The sequence below is a fragment of the Ranitomeya imitator genome, chromosome 7 (assembly GCF_032444005.1).
Source record: "Ranitomeya imitator isolate aRanImi1 chromosome 7, aRanImi1.pri, whole genome shotgun sequence".
Classification (NCBI taxonomy): domain Eukaryota; kingdom Metazoa; phylum Chordata; class Amphibia; order Anura; family Dendrobatidae; genus Ranitomeya; species Ranitomeya imitator.
The window spans coordinates 184,168,244-184,182,807 of NC_091288.1; the positions used below are offsets into that span (position 1 = coordinate 184,168,244).

General features: G+C 50.6%; 1 pseudogene; it reads right to left on the reverse strand.

Annotated features, from left to right (window-relative positions):
* The window catches only part of LOC138645822 (oocyte zinc finger protein XlCOF7.1-like), an 87,427-nt pseudogene that overhangs the window by 25,897 nt on the left and 46,966 nt on the right, over positions 1 to 14,564 (reverse strand).

The following is a 14,564-nucleotide window of genomic DNA, read 5'->3' on the forward strand; positions in this document are numbered from 1 at the left end:
GAATTTTGTTCCCCGTTTTCTAGTACAAGACATGGTAAAACCAATGATGTCGTTCAAAAGAAAAACTCGTCCCTCAAAAAATAAGCCCTCAAATGGCCAAATTGACGGAAAAATAAAAAAAAAAAGTTATGGCTCTGGGAAGGAGGGGAGTGAAAAAAGAAAACCAGAAAAAAAGCTAGGGTTATGAAGGGGTTAAAAGGGGTACTCCGATCTCCAGGATCCTATCCCAATATATAGTATATGGAATAATAATATTAGCAAATACCTTCAATTAGAAATGATTAGCTATGCTGCAGGGCATTTCAGTAGCTTAGGCATCAATGGCCATGACTACTAACAACTCACTACATAAGTGGTTGTAACCATGGATACCTAAACTACTGCAAATGCCCTGTACATAAGGTATGCCCTGCGACATAGCTAATCAGAAGAACTGTACTATATGCCTAACTGGAGGCATTAGCTAATATTATTCCATATCAGGACAGGATCTCGGAGCCGGAATACCCCTATAATCAGGCTCTAGCCCCCCACATGGAGAATACATTACTAGCAGATGGCCGCAGTGTATGGGGCACAGAACAGACGGTGACAATTGGAAACATCAATAGAAACAGAACAAATCCCCGCCCACAGCTGTGAGGAGAGGCCTCCAGATTAGATGGCGCTTATTACTGCAGCATTTCCTTCTTCACACTATGAGGAATACAGCGCCATCTAGTGGGAGCAGCGCGGTGTGGGGGGAGATCCGGCCAGGAGGCCCGGGCACCGGCCCCAGCACGTCCCCTGTACAGCCGGGCAGGATGGTGCTGCAGCCCCGGGGAGAGCTCCGGCCTCACGCCCGCCCGCTCAGCATTATCACATCGTATGGGGACGAGAAACAGAAAATCCCCGTCACCCCCAGAAGGCGCCATTCATAAATCTCACCGTGGCGATCACCGCACAGCTACAGGCCCGACATTCCGCCCCATCACCACAGACACTGGAACCTTCCGCAACCCCCCGCCAGCACACATCCCAGAAGCCTTTGCGCGAGCGATGATATCTTCTCTACGTCCCAGATAAAACCTTCCAATCTCATAGTTCACAATGCAATAATAACCCAGATCGCTGATAATAATCGTCGCCATCTCCGTTATCAATACGTGAAACCGTTGCAGTAAAGCGATGTGCATTGAGAGGGACTATATTGTGTAGCGGATGGATACCTCTTGGGAGAAATTAACTATAGTTTTCTTATGATGTCATCAGCCTGCGACGGCAGCGTGAGAATGAGGTCCTACAATCCCATTGGCTGTCGGTGAGTCTGGTTATAGAGCGCTAATAAACTTGGTTGCAGTCGTCATAAAGTTCGTTATATAACCATTTCGGGACCAGACACTTTTCTATTTTTTAGATATTTTCTTTAATAGCTCTAAAATATTTTCTAATTTCAGCATCCAAATAATTTTTGCCTCTTTTTTCCGTGACTCTTTGTATGAACCTACCTTATTTTTATGCTTTTTTGTCATTTTTATATTCTTTTCTTTTTTATATATTTTTTTCTTTGATATCGAGGGAAAGTGTTGAAAAAAAAGGAAATATCTGGCTTGTTTTTCACTCACTTATTTTTCACTTTTTTTTTTTCCCCCACACATGGGACCTCTATTATAGATATATATATTCTAAATTGGGTTCCCGTTAGGTAACAATTATTTTTATACATTGAATAGTTGGAGGACGGGGGGGCTCGGCGGGGCTAGAAACGGCGATACAGATTGGCCTTTTTTTATTATTTTTGTTGGTATTTTTTTCTCTTTATTTTTTTCATTATTTATTTTACTTGCTGATATCGTGCCTTTAATTCCACAGCACTTTACACACATTACCATTTTTCATTTATTTCCTACAATGTACCCCAATAAGGTCATAAAAGACCTTTGTGGGGTGGACAACTCAATATTTATACATTTCATGTAATTGGAGATTTCCCCTGTAACTGGGGCTGGCACATTAGGGTCGGTTACAGGGGTAATTCAGCCTCCGGCCTGCACTTGTAGAGATAATCTGGGATTAATAACACCACACAGCTCCGGGGTCCGGCGATCGTATGTTCTCTGTGGTCCGGAGGAGGAAGCGCTGTTTCCGCTTCCTATACTTGTTTAGTGCTGTCTCTGCAGTGATGAGGAAGGCAGAGATGGTAATAAGTCATCTCTGCCTTCTCTATGGGGATTCTGGCCGTTTCTGACAGCAGCTGTATGATTTCCCTGCAGCTGCTAACTCTGCAGTTTACTTTTAAAAAGTCCTTGCAGTTATATGCAGACCGCCCTGAGATTTTAAGAAGTTGGGTGATTTGCAAGTATTTAAAAATAATTCTCAGTTGAAGTCTCTTTTTTTCTGTAGGTTTAGTGTGTACACAATGGGAAATGCCTCATAATGTTTAGACTTGTTCTTTTCGGGGGGATATAATTGTCTGCTATAGTGTCTAGTGATGAGTGAATGTGCTGGGATAAGGTGTTATCTGAGCATGCTTGTGTGATAACCGGGGGTCCTCAGTGTGCTCGAATAATATGTTCGTGTCCCCGCGACTGCATGTCTCGCAGCTGTTTGACGTCCACAACACATGCATGGGATTGCCTGTTTGTGTTTCGTCTGTTGAAACGCATAGGTGTTTTGCTACAAGTTATGTTTTTTAATGTTTCTTCAATTTTAATTTGGACGTTTCAATAAAAGTCTGGATTTCCACTATCTTCCTAAGTCCCATTGATTCCTTCCAAACCAGAATTTTTCATCTGAGCACTTCCCATGGATCTAACGACTAGTGATGAGCGAGCATACTCGGTAATGCTCCGTACTCGCCCGAGCATCGCTGTACTTGCGGTGCTTGGCGAACACCAAGCATTTCCGGGATTATTCGGCCGGAGCTCAGGTCCCTGCACTGCATGTTTGGCGCTCTTTAGAGCGCCAATCAACATGCAGGGATTGTCTGCCATGCACTGTAATCACCAATGCGACGGACTCAGTGCTACAGGACCCCTGAAGACTCCGCCCACTCCGGACTGCTTCTGCACCTTTTCTACCCTCCATTAGAAGTGTGGTTTTGACAGACCAGCCTTGGTCGAAACGTTAACCGTAACTTAAAGTATCCGTCATTTTTTCTGAACACTAATAAGCATTTGGTGATGCCTGTACTAATAATAAAAAATACAACTTTCACGTAAAAACCTGCAAGTCTTGAGTGTGCGGCTGTTTTTTCTATAGACACTGTGACTTTGTGTTGAGCGGAGAACACATGCGGCTTTTTTCCATGCGGAGTGCACCACATCTTTTGTACTGCATGCACTGTAATGCCGCAGCCATGTTGGTTGTGGCATTACAGTGATTGGTTGGCCGAACAGCGTCATCAGGTCTATATCAGACGTGGTGCCGCCCTGCTCATCCCAGTCAGCTCCGGAATCACCAGTGTAGGGAGAGTTGTGCAGCGATAGGAACAGAATAGGTGGGGTATACAGTTACTGTGCGTATACCATACTTAATACACAAATCCGGCTAAATCAACAATCCTTCTAAGGACTAATTACGGGGTATATAGATTGCAGTACTAGGTAGGCAGGGAGTGTATGTGGGTACACACATATCAGTGCTAATCAGGCAGGCATTGTATGTGGGTATATAGATATCACTGCTAGTCAGGCAGGCATTGTATGTGGCATACTTCATTGCATACATCAAGAGGGTCCATTCCATTACTGTCTGCTGCTGCTGCCTATTACATATATTGACCGTATATATATATAGCCCCAGGTATCAGTGGCCAGGAATAATTTTTTTTGCATCTTAATCCTGATTTTTTTATTCAAAAGCAATCCAGAGCCCATGTTTTTTTTCTCCATTTGCTTGTTGGGACTGCAGAATACAGCCAGATCCTTTTCATAGTACAGCGTGAAAATCCAGCAATTTTAAACAGGTTTGCTCATCCCAGCGATCACATCTAAGTGCACAGAAAATTCTGCCATTTTTGCGGTACTATAAAAAAATTTTGTAGTGTCTTATACAATTTCTTGACACCATTTTTCTGCCAAAAAATATTTAGCTGCCAAAAAAATATTTAGCTACAGGGAAGATGTTTTCCACGGGGTTTTGTCCTCCACACGGATCGCATATCATTGTTGTCAAAATTGTGCCATTTCAGGCCTCCATAGAATTGTCTTTGTTGTGTCTTAGCCTACTTATTGACACAATTTCTTTATCGCCTCTCATTGGGGGACACAGGAACCATGGGTGTATGCTGCTGCCACTAGGAGGCTGACACTATGCAAACAAAAAAGTTAGCTCCTCCTCTACAGTGTACACCCCACCAACTGGCATTATACTCTTCAGTTTAGCTTAGTGTCAGTAGGAGGTGGACACGGGTCTTTCATTAGACCCTTATCTACCTCAATGTGCGTCGTTTCTTTTCAGGTTTTTCCGGAAGGGATACAGGGTGAACAGTCACACCTGTATTCACACAAGGCGGACTATGAGTACGGCGTGTACTGCCACCCCATATTCTCATAGATCCCTCTCCAGGACCAAGAGCCTAGCACACAAGCGTGCTCAGAAGTCCGGTCCTGGCCCCGTCCCTCACCCACTCGCCCACCAGAGCCCGTCGGTTGGAGGAGATGAGGACGTCCATCACCAGCTCCTATGGACGTCTGATACCTTCCCCAAGGTTAGTAACGGACGACGTGGGATGTTTTTAGGTGAGCATTCCTAAAGGGGTTCCCAGGATTCAGCACGGGGTCATCGCTGCATTTGTAGCACCTTCCCCGTTCCCTGCGCGGTGGTCCTGTCTGGCGCGGCGGCTCTTCTGCCAGCCGCGCTACTTTTCCGCCAGCCGCGCTACTTTTCCTGCGGCACCTGCAGCCAGTACCTAGCACCACCGCGGCCCTCCGGCGGTTGCCGTTTTTCCTTTCAGACCCCGGCTTCCCCGGGGCCTACTTGCGGCACACTCCTGCCTGCAGCACCGCGGTTTTTCCTCCGGCGGTCGCCGGCTTCTAATTTAGGCCCCGGCTTTTCCCGGGGCCTACTTGCGGCGAAACACCTGCCCGTGGCAGCGCTTCCCCCCTTCTATGCAGCGGCCTCACAGGCTGCCGCGCCGCTCATCCTCCAGCCAAGCACTGCGATTTTCTTCCTGCGGTCGCCGGCTCCTAATTTAGGCCCCGTCTTTTCCCGGGGCCTACTTCCGGTGACACATCCACCGGCGGCAGCGCTCCCTCTTCCATGCGGTGGCCTTGCGGCTGCCGCGCCTCTCTAGCCGGGCAGCGACAGCACCGCGGGTTTTCTCTGGCGGACGCCGGCTTCTAATTTAGGCCCCGGCTTACTTCCGGCGACGACGCTCCGCCCACTTTCCCTTTCCTCGGGCGGGCTTTTTTCCCGCCGACCATCCCCACCTCGGCATGAGACGTTGCTCCACCCACCGGCGCCATCTTAGTACTCCCAGCCACGCACGTCTCTCATATCTGTGCACTGCTGGGGCTTACTGGGGTTCAGATTTCTCTGGCTGGACTGCTGCAATTCCTTCCAATCTTCCCTGAGGGACCACAACCTGGGCTGCGTCTTCCGTCTGGAATTTCGTCGGCCGTGAGTAGCTCTGCAATGCAGACTGACACCCCCCTCTGCCCCACTGTCCCCTAACCCTCTGGCATTTTCTTCAGACCTCCTCAAAATGTCTTCCACTAAAGGGGGCCGCTCTCGTCCTCCTACTTCTTCCTCTTCTGCCTTAGTCAAGTACTTTGCATGTTCGTCCTGTAACTGCAAACTTCCCTCAGGTCAGTCCTCTCCGCTCTCTCAGGCCTGCAGCAACCCGATTGTCCCCACTGCCCAAGATCTCCCGGCCGATCCGCCTGAGAGTGATACCCCCATCCCAGGTTGGGCTTCCTCTCTGTCACAATCGGTGGCCGATCTAACACGGGTGTCTCAAACTCTGGTGTCCGTGCTGGATCGATTACCTCTGCAGACCCCTGCAGTGGCCAGCGGGTCGCAGGAGCCTCCGTCCGACCTCTCCTTGATAAGCCACAAAAGGTCCAGACAGGTACGACGGTCTGAGTCCTCTTCTCGCTCAATCTCACCACACGGTCCTCCTCTGCGGTCGGCGTCTTCCCTATCCTCCTCCTCTGAGTCAGGCGAGGCATTCTCTGATGCGCCCTCGGAGGATATTTCGGAGCTGGATTCTAACCAAATTGCCACCACGAGGGATATGGTCCAGAATCTTATTGGGGCTATAAACCAAACCTGTGTCATCAAGGATCCCTCTACGGAACCCGCAGATCAGGCGGTTTCGTTTAGACGGGCAAAACCACCTTCCAAGTTTTTTGCTCCTCATCCTGAATTCGAGGAAATCATGACCAGAGAAAGAGAGAACCTGACCAGTTGTTTTCAGAGGGGAAAACGCCTTGGTGTGTTATATCCTTTTTCTCCAGAACTTACCGCCAATTGGACGGTCTCTCCCTCGGTGGATCCCCCTGTTTCCAGGCTGTCCATCAACACGGTGTTTCCACTGTCCGGTGGAGCATCTCTGAAGGATTCTAACGATAGAGTTATAGAATGCTTTGCGAAGTCAGCCTTTGAAGCGGCTGCAGCTGCTCTATGCCCAGCCTTTGCTTCCACTTGGGTTTCGAAATCCATTTCTAAATGGGCCAAAGAACTCCATCGAGATATCCTGGACAGGGTGCCACCCGTGCAGCTGGCGGAGCTTGCCAACCAGATTTCCCACGCTGGTGAATACCTGGTCTCTGCTTCTCTGGATGCCGCGTCTTGTGCGGCTAAGGCGTCCAGCAATGCTGTTGCCATCCGCCGGACCATTTGGCTCAAGGCCTGGCAGGCGGACTTATCTTCCAAAAAGTCCCTTACCAGTCTGCCCTTTCAAGGCTCAGGTCTCTTTGGTTCCAAGCTGGACCAAATCATTAAGGACGCCACCGGGGGGTACAAGTTCTCTTCTCCCCCAGGCTAAACCTCGTCGCCCTCCTCCTAGACGGCAATTTCGGTCCTTTCGGCCTTTTCGTCGCTTCGCGGCATCAAACTCCTTTTCTCAGCAGTACCAGAGGCCACAGGCACGTCAGGAGAAGAAGACAGTATCGTTTAGGCCCACTCCGTCCTGGCGTCCTCGCTACTCCCAGGGTAGATCCTCCAGGCCCGGGACTGGAAGATCCACCTCGGCATGCCTCTCAGCAAGACCCCAGCCCACCTCCCAGGTTGGGCGGCTGTCTTCTCTTCTTCAGGGACGTCTGGATCTCCTCAGTAGAGGACGCATGGGTCAGGGAAGTTGTATCCTGGGGATACAAGATAGAGTTCGTTTCACGACCCCGGGATTGTTTCTTCGAATCCCGACCTCCAAGAGATCCCGCCCTAGTTCCGGGTTTCTTCGCAGCCATCGCTTCTCTTCTGAAAGCCGGGGTAATCGTTCCCGTCCCAGAAAAAGAACGGTTCACAGGTTTCTATTCAAACCTTTTTGTGGTACTGAAAAAAGACGGCATGGTTTGCCCCATTCTGGACCTCAAATTGCTGAACAGGAGAGTTCGTCTGAGACACTTCAGGATGGAATCCCTTCATTCAGTAATTGCTTCCATGGAGGCTCAAGAATTTCTGTGTTCCATAGATATTCAGGACGCCTACCTCCATGTCCCGATATTCCTCGGACATCACCGATTCCTGCGCTCTGCGGTGCTCCAGGAACATTTTCAGTTCGTCGCCCTGCCATTCGGTCTTGCAACCGCTCCAAGAGTTTTCTCGAAGGCCATGGCGGCGCTGATGGCCATCCTGAGGGTCAGAGGCCTGGTTCTGTTTCCATACCTCGACGACATCCTCATCAAGGCTCCGTCCTTTTCTCAGGCTCATGAAAGTCTGTCCATCGTTCTCGACACCCTAGCCCGTTTTGGGTGGCTGGTCAACCGGAAGAAGTCCTGCCTTATTCCCTCTCAGCGCATCATCTTTCTGAGCATGCTCTTTGACACTCATCAGACCAAGGTCTTCCTTCCCAAAGACAAGAGATCCACTCTTTGTCGGGACATACGCTTGCTCCAGGGTCCTCGGCCTCCCTCCCTCCGATCGGCCATGAAGGTTCTGGGGAGGATGGTAGCAACATTAGAAGCGATTCCCTTCGCCCAATTTCATTTGCTACCCCTTCAGCAAGCCATTCTGTCTCAGTGGGACAGGTCTGTCTTCTCCCTGGATCGTCCGATCCAACTCTCTTCTCGGGTCAAACGGTCTCTCAACTGGAGGCTGACGTCACCTCTCGTCTCCCAGGGCAGGTCCTTCCTTCCAGTTCATTGGCAAGTGGTGATGACGGACGCCAGCCTGCTCGGCTGGGGTGCGGTTTTTCGCCACCTGATGGTTCAGGGCCGTTGGTCGGCGCAGGAGTCATCTCTGCCGATCAATGTCCTCGGGATTCGGGCCATCTTTCTGTCCTTCCGCCACTGGGAAAGGATTCTCAGGGGCCTACCAATCTGGATCCAGACTGACAACGCCACGGCTGTGGCGTATGTCAACCATCAGGGGGGGACTCGGAGCTCCTTGGCCCTGGCCGAGGTATCCAAGATCCTCCTCTGGGCAGAGGCAACGGTTCTGGTGATATCCGCGGTGCATATCCCCGGTGTAGACAATTGGGCCGCCGACTTCCTCAGCCGCGAGGGCCTCGCGGCAGGGGAATGGTCCTTGCATCAGTAGGTCTTCCATCAGATTTGTCTTCGATGGGGGACTCCGGACGTGGACCTCACGGCGTCTCGAATGAACAGGAAGGTCCCGCAGTTCGTCTCCAGGTCTCGCGACCCTCTTGCAGTGGGCGTCGACGCTCTGGCCATTCCTTGGTCACAGTTCGCGCTACCCTACCTGTTCCCACCCCTTCCATTACTTCCCAAACTGTTGAAAAAGATCAAAGCGGAAGAGGTGCCGGTCATTCTGATTGCCCTGGATTGGCCCAGGAGAGCTTGGTTCGTGGAGCTCGTCAACCTTCTCGCGGACGCTCCCTGGCGCCTTCCAGGCAGGCCCGATCTGCTGTCTCAGGGTCCGATATGCCACCCGAATTCTCGGCCACTCAGTTTAACGGCATGGCTGTTGAGACCGCAGTTCTAAGAGCGTCCGGCCTTTCAGACCGGGTGATTCTCACCATGATCCAGGCTCGGAAACCTTCGTCTTCCAGGATCTACTATCGTACCTGGAAGGCTTACTTCCGTTGGTGCGAGTCCAACCGCGTTTCATCTATGTCCTTTTCCCTGCCTTCCATCTTGGCCTTCCTTCAGGCAGGACTGGATTTGGACCTTGCTTTAAGTTCCCTAAAGGGCCAGGTTTCTGCGCTTTCCATCCTTTTCCAGAAGACTTTAGCTTCTCGGCCTCAGGTTAAGACCTTCCTTCAAGGAGCAGCCCATGCTGTCCCTCCGTATAGGGCCCTGGTGGATTCATGGGATTGAAATCTTGTACTGGACGTTCTGAGGGTTCCCCCCTTTGAGCCTCTCAGGGAGATTCCCCTGTCAGTTCTATCTTGGAAGGTGGCTTTTCTTGTGGCCATCACGTCTATCCGCCGCGTTTCCGAGTTGGCAGCCCTGTCTTGCCGGCCTCCATTCTTGGTCATTCACCAGGACAAGGTGGTCCTCAGGCTCCCGCCTTCCTTCCTTCCTAAGGTGGTTTCCACCTTCCATCTCAACGAGGACATCGTTCTACCTTCCTTTTGTCCAGCTCCGACTCATCCTCTGGAGCGATCGTTGAACAAGCTGGACCTCGTCAGGGCAGTGAGGATCTACCTGGATAGAATGTCCACTTTCCGGAAGACTGATTCTTTTTTCGTCATTCCTGATGGCACGCACAGAGGCCAACCGGCTTCTAAGACGACTATTGCTAGCTGGATCAGAACAGCAATTCTGGAGGCTTACCGGGTCAAGAACAAAGTGCCCCCTCCTGGGATCAAGGCCCACTCTACCCGGGCAGTCGGCGCCTCCTGGGCGGTGCACGAAGGGCTTCCGCCCTACAGCTTTGCAAAGCGGCAACTTGGTCTTCCATCCACACGTTCGCCAAATTTTACAAGGTCCATACCTACACTTCGGCGGACGCCAGCCTAGGAAGAAGGATCTTGCAGGCGGCAGTGGTGAGTCCTCTGACCTGATGGAAGTCTGTTTTTCACGCCCTAGGGACTGCTTTGGGACGTCCCATGGTTCCTGTGTCCCCCAATGAGAGGCGATAAAGAAAACAGGATTTTTGGTTGCTTACCATAAAATATGTTTCTTGGAGCCTCCATTGGGGGACACAGCACCCTCCCAATGTTTCTGTTGTTTTATGTTCTATGGCTGTTCTCACGTTTACAGTTCTAAAGTTTGTGGTTATGGTTTTTCAACCTTGTTATTTATCTCCTACTGCTTTCTCACTAACTGAAGAGTATAATGCCAGTCGGTGGGGTGTACACTGCAGAGGAGGAGCTAACTTTTTTATTTGCACAGTGTCAGCCTCCTAGTGGCAGCAGCATACACCCATGGTTCCTGTGTCCCCCAATGGAGGCTCCAAGAAACAGATTTTACGGTAAGCAACCAAAAATCCATTTTTTCTGGCCCCCCCAAAAAATACAGGCCAGATATTTGAAAGTGTGGTATCTCACACGCCTCATCTATCCGTGGGCTACAAACTGTGGCATTTGACGCCTGCATTCAACTGTTTTTTTGCTGTGTGTTACCCTAGCTCTTGACACTATTTGCCTGCAAAAAAAACTAAAAATACAGTCCACATATCTTAGGCTGGCGTCACACTCAGCGTATGAAAATACGGTCCGTTTTTTACGGCCGTAATACGCAGAAATGTCCCCAAAATAGTGATCCGTATGTCATCCGTAGGCAGGGTCAGCGTATTTTGCGCATGTCATCCTCACCTTGTGTCCTCGTTATTCACTGCGTCTTACAACATCCACCATCTACCAACTACACTCTGGGAAGCCCTGGGGATACACTTCACCTGTGGGAAGGTATACCATCTAGCTGCCATAACATCACCCCAGCGGACCCCTAAGCAGCGTCGGTCACCCTGACCGAATACCACAGGTGGCGTCACGAACACTATCCCTTTAAAGACCTTCCCCAATTTATCAACGGACGCACCCCTAGGGCCACGGACCGGGTCAGGATCTACTTAAGTCTGAGAATCGGGCCATGTGTGCCTTAGAACTGTGTCAGAATCGTATTTGAACTGTTTGTGCTTAAAGACTGTGTATTGCCATTTGCCGCCAAAATTCCCGCCAAAACCGCCGCCATTATAGCGCCACGAGGAGCGCAGGAGAAGAAGGGCGGGCCAACATGGGAGGCTACCAAAGTGGCGTCGAAAGTGATGACCTCCCCCTCCGACTACTGCTGCGAGAGAACGACGTGCCCAGAGAGCAAGGAGCTCTGCCCCCAGAAAATGGAGGAGCAGCGTGCATGTGCGGCCGCAAATCCAGGAGCACAGATGGCGACCAGCGGGTACCTGAACGACGACGAAGTGACCCAGGACCATCCCAGGCTACCGGAGGTGAACCCGAACTCGCCGCCGCTGGAGAACCCAGACTCCTCCGGTCCGCAGGTGGAGGAGCGGAGCCACCAAACCCCGGAAGCGGAGCCGACAGCAGTGAAGAAATGGAAGTCAGAGTTGTGTCGGAAGATCATGCAGGAGGAGCCGTGGTCCGGGCAGCAGCAGACTCCAGCGTCCTCATCAGTGGAGCGGATCATCATCGGTGGAACCACATCAGACGCAGGTACAGAGAGCGCCCCTGCCCCACCGACCGATTCTGCTTCAGTGACAGCTCCCCGCCTGGACTGTGACCAAACCCCAGCCACCGTTCCGGTCCTAATGGCTCCCGACATGGCCAACGAGACACTGCCCCCGCTACCGATGTCCCTGGGCATATTGCTGGACGTGAGCCCTGAGGAGGTGATCTTCAAATGGGACGCTCCAAGGACCAGACCAGACGGATCCAAACAAGCGGGTTCCTATATCCCATCCTCACATGGGAAGAGTACAAACAATGCCTAGTGTCGCAATGGAGGGAGCGGAATAAACAGGACGCTCAAGGTGACACATCAACTGCTAAAACCCAAGGAGACGACAGTCCCCTGGTGGGCTATGGCATAGTGGTGACCTACCACCTCCAAAGAGGGAGGGGTTTCATTCAGGAATCCAGGATAGTGCCCAAGGTTCGGGTTGACAGAAGGGAAGTGGAGTCTCACCTTGGAAGGGGGCATCCAGACCGAGACTTGCTCCCCGGAGATCCGGTGACTTACACCCGTCACTGGGGCGATAAGGGTTGGTACGCTTGAAACGTTAAGAGATGTGCGCCATTAACAGCGCCACCTAGTGTCAAGGAAACAACCCCGACCGCTGCAGCTGTTGAACCGCCGAGGGTCCTGCAGATTAACGTCACCCCTATTGTATGTCCAGCTACCACTGTAGTGGTTCCAGAACTAATTCCCGTGGTGACTCGTGCATCGGCTGCCCCTGAGCAGAACATTGTGGGTACTCAGACCCCCATCTGGAGTGAGGGAGCCCCCTATGTAGCACCTGGTAGCCGCCAGTATCCAACCGGGCTACCTCCACCAGTGTTACCTCCAGAACTACAATAAACCTCGAAAAACTGATGATGTATATAGTTCTTAAAAGCATTTCCTTTTTCCTGCTTTTCCAAGTTTAACCGTTCCAGGGTTATTTCCTTAAAGGGGTCATCAGTTCCAGGAGGAATCCAAGTTCTGCATCTGTTTTTGCACAAGTTGATCATTGTTTCAAAAGAACTGCAGAATCATGAACTGTGCATGATCACAAACTGTCCCCTGTATATAGTTTGCACCTTCTTAAAGGTGCTCTCTACTGGTTTTACAAAAAGGCTTTGCGAAGAAACTGTTCCTGATAACGTTGTGAAAGTTTCTATGGTTTTAAAGTTAATAATTGACTTGTTGTTTGCACTACCTCAGAAAAGACTTGAGTTTCCTCTTAAAGGGAATGTTCGTTTGTTGCACCTTGCTAAAGAGTAATAATGTTGCCTTAAGAAGTTAGTGATAATGTTCACATAGCAGATAGTATGTGGCTAGAAGCTAGATAGTGATAGAATGTTTCATAATGTTCAGAATAGGAAATAACTTAAAGTGATGTACTTTGAATAAAATTGAAGTTAAATTAAATGATAGGTTTTAGGAAAGAAAGTGCAGTAGGCCCGTGGGGGTAGACAGATAGTCCTGCATATGTGGAAGTAAAAGATAAAGAAAACGTTGATTAGCACTTTAAGGTTTAATGATAGTATACCCTTAGAGGATACTTGCACTTAGTAGATTTCTTCCACCAGGGCGAGTGATATTACGTCTGATGGCACTAAAGGAGTTCACCCTGCCAGGTATCACAAACCATACACTACACTTCACACTCCAGTCCACCAGGGGGAGCAAAAGGTTCTATCTATTAGGCCACTCCTCACATTAGGGTAAAACTGGTGGATTGGATAGAAAGTTAGAGAGAAGCTGACTGGGCTTTGCCCAGGCAACACCTGTTAGGCAGACAGAGGGAAAAAGAGAGACACGGAGCTGTGCCTGCCCCACATGCGGCAGCATCCTAAGAAAGGACACGAAGAGAATTGTATTGTAGAAAGTGAGACGCGAAGTCATAGCACAAAGAGAAAACCAGAAGGAGTTCTGCCCTGAGAGGCTGCCTCCTTCTGAGGCGCGTAGCCGGTGGCCGGAACACCGAGGGAGTAATAGGCTCTACGCTTTACTTCAGAGACCGGCAGGACAGTCAATTCCAAGTTGGCTGCCCGACCTTAATACCTAAGAAGACACGGTGGCAAATTGTGGGAGTCGGGGCGTCTCTAGGGTCCCTATAAACAAGCCTCAGGCCATCAGTCATACGGGTTGTCCTATCCACACCATCTGGGGGACAGAGAGAAAGAAATAACATCTAGAACATTCACAACAGTTGTGAGGACCTTACCGAGTTGCTCAGCAGGGAGGTACTACAACACCCAGGCGCTAGTAGGAAGGCTACTGAATTCCACCTGGCTAAGGGGACTCTGGATGTGCCTTCAGACCGGCCGGACTCTGCCTACCCTGTGGTCCAGTGCCCTGGACTGTGGATGTTGAAGCCTTCAGTAAAGGTAAAGAGACTGCAACCTTGTGTCCTCGTTATTCACTGCATTTTACAACATCCACCATCTACCAACTACACTCTGGGAAGCCCTGGGGATACACTTCACCTGTGGGAAGGTGTACCATCTAGCTGCCATAACATCACCCCAGCGGACCCCTAAGCAGCGTCGGTCACCCTGACCGAATACCACAGGTGGCGTCACGAACACTATCCCTTTAAAGACCTTTCCCCAATTTATCAACGGACGCACCCCTAGGGCCACGGACCGGGTCAGCCACCGTGACATCCCCCGAACCGCAGGACCCGGTGCCGAGTACCCCATTGCCCTACACTGGGGGCGATCTAATGACCACCATCATCCCTTCACTTTGTGTGGAATATTACGTACACATGAGAAAATGGAGGTTATACAAGGCAGTTCTCTACTCACCAGGTCAGGTGTCCTAACTAATGAGTTTTTGGACCCCTGACCT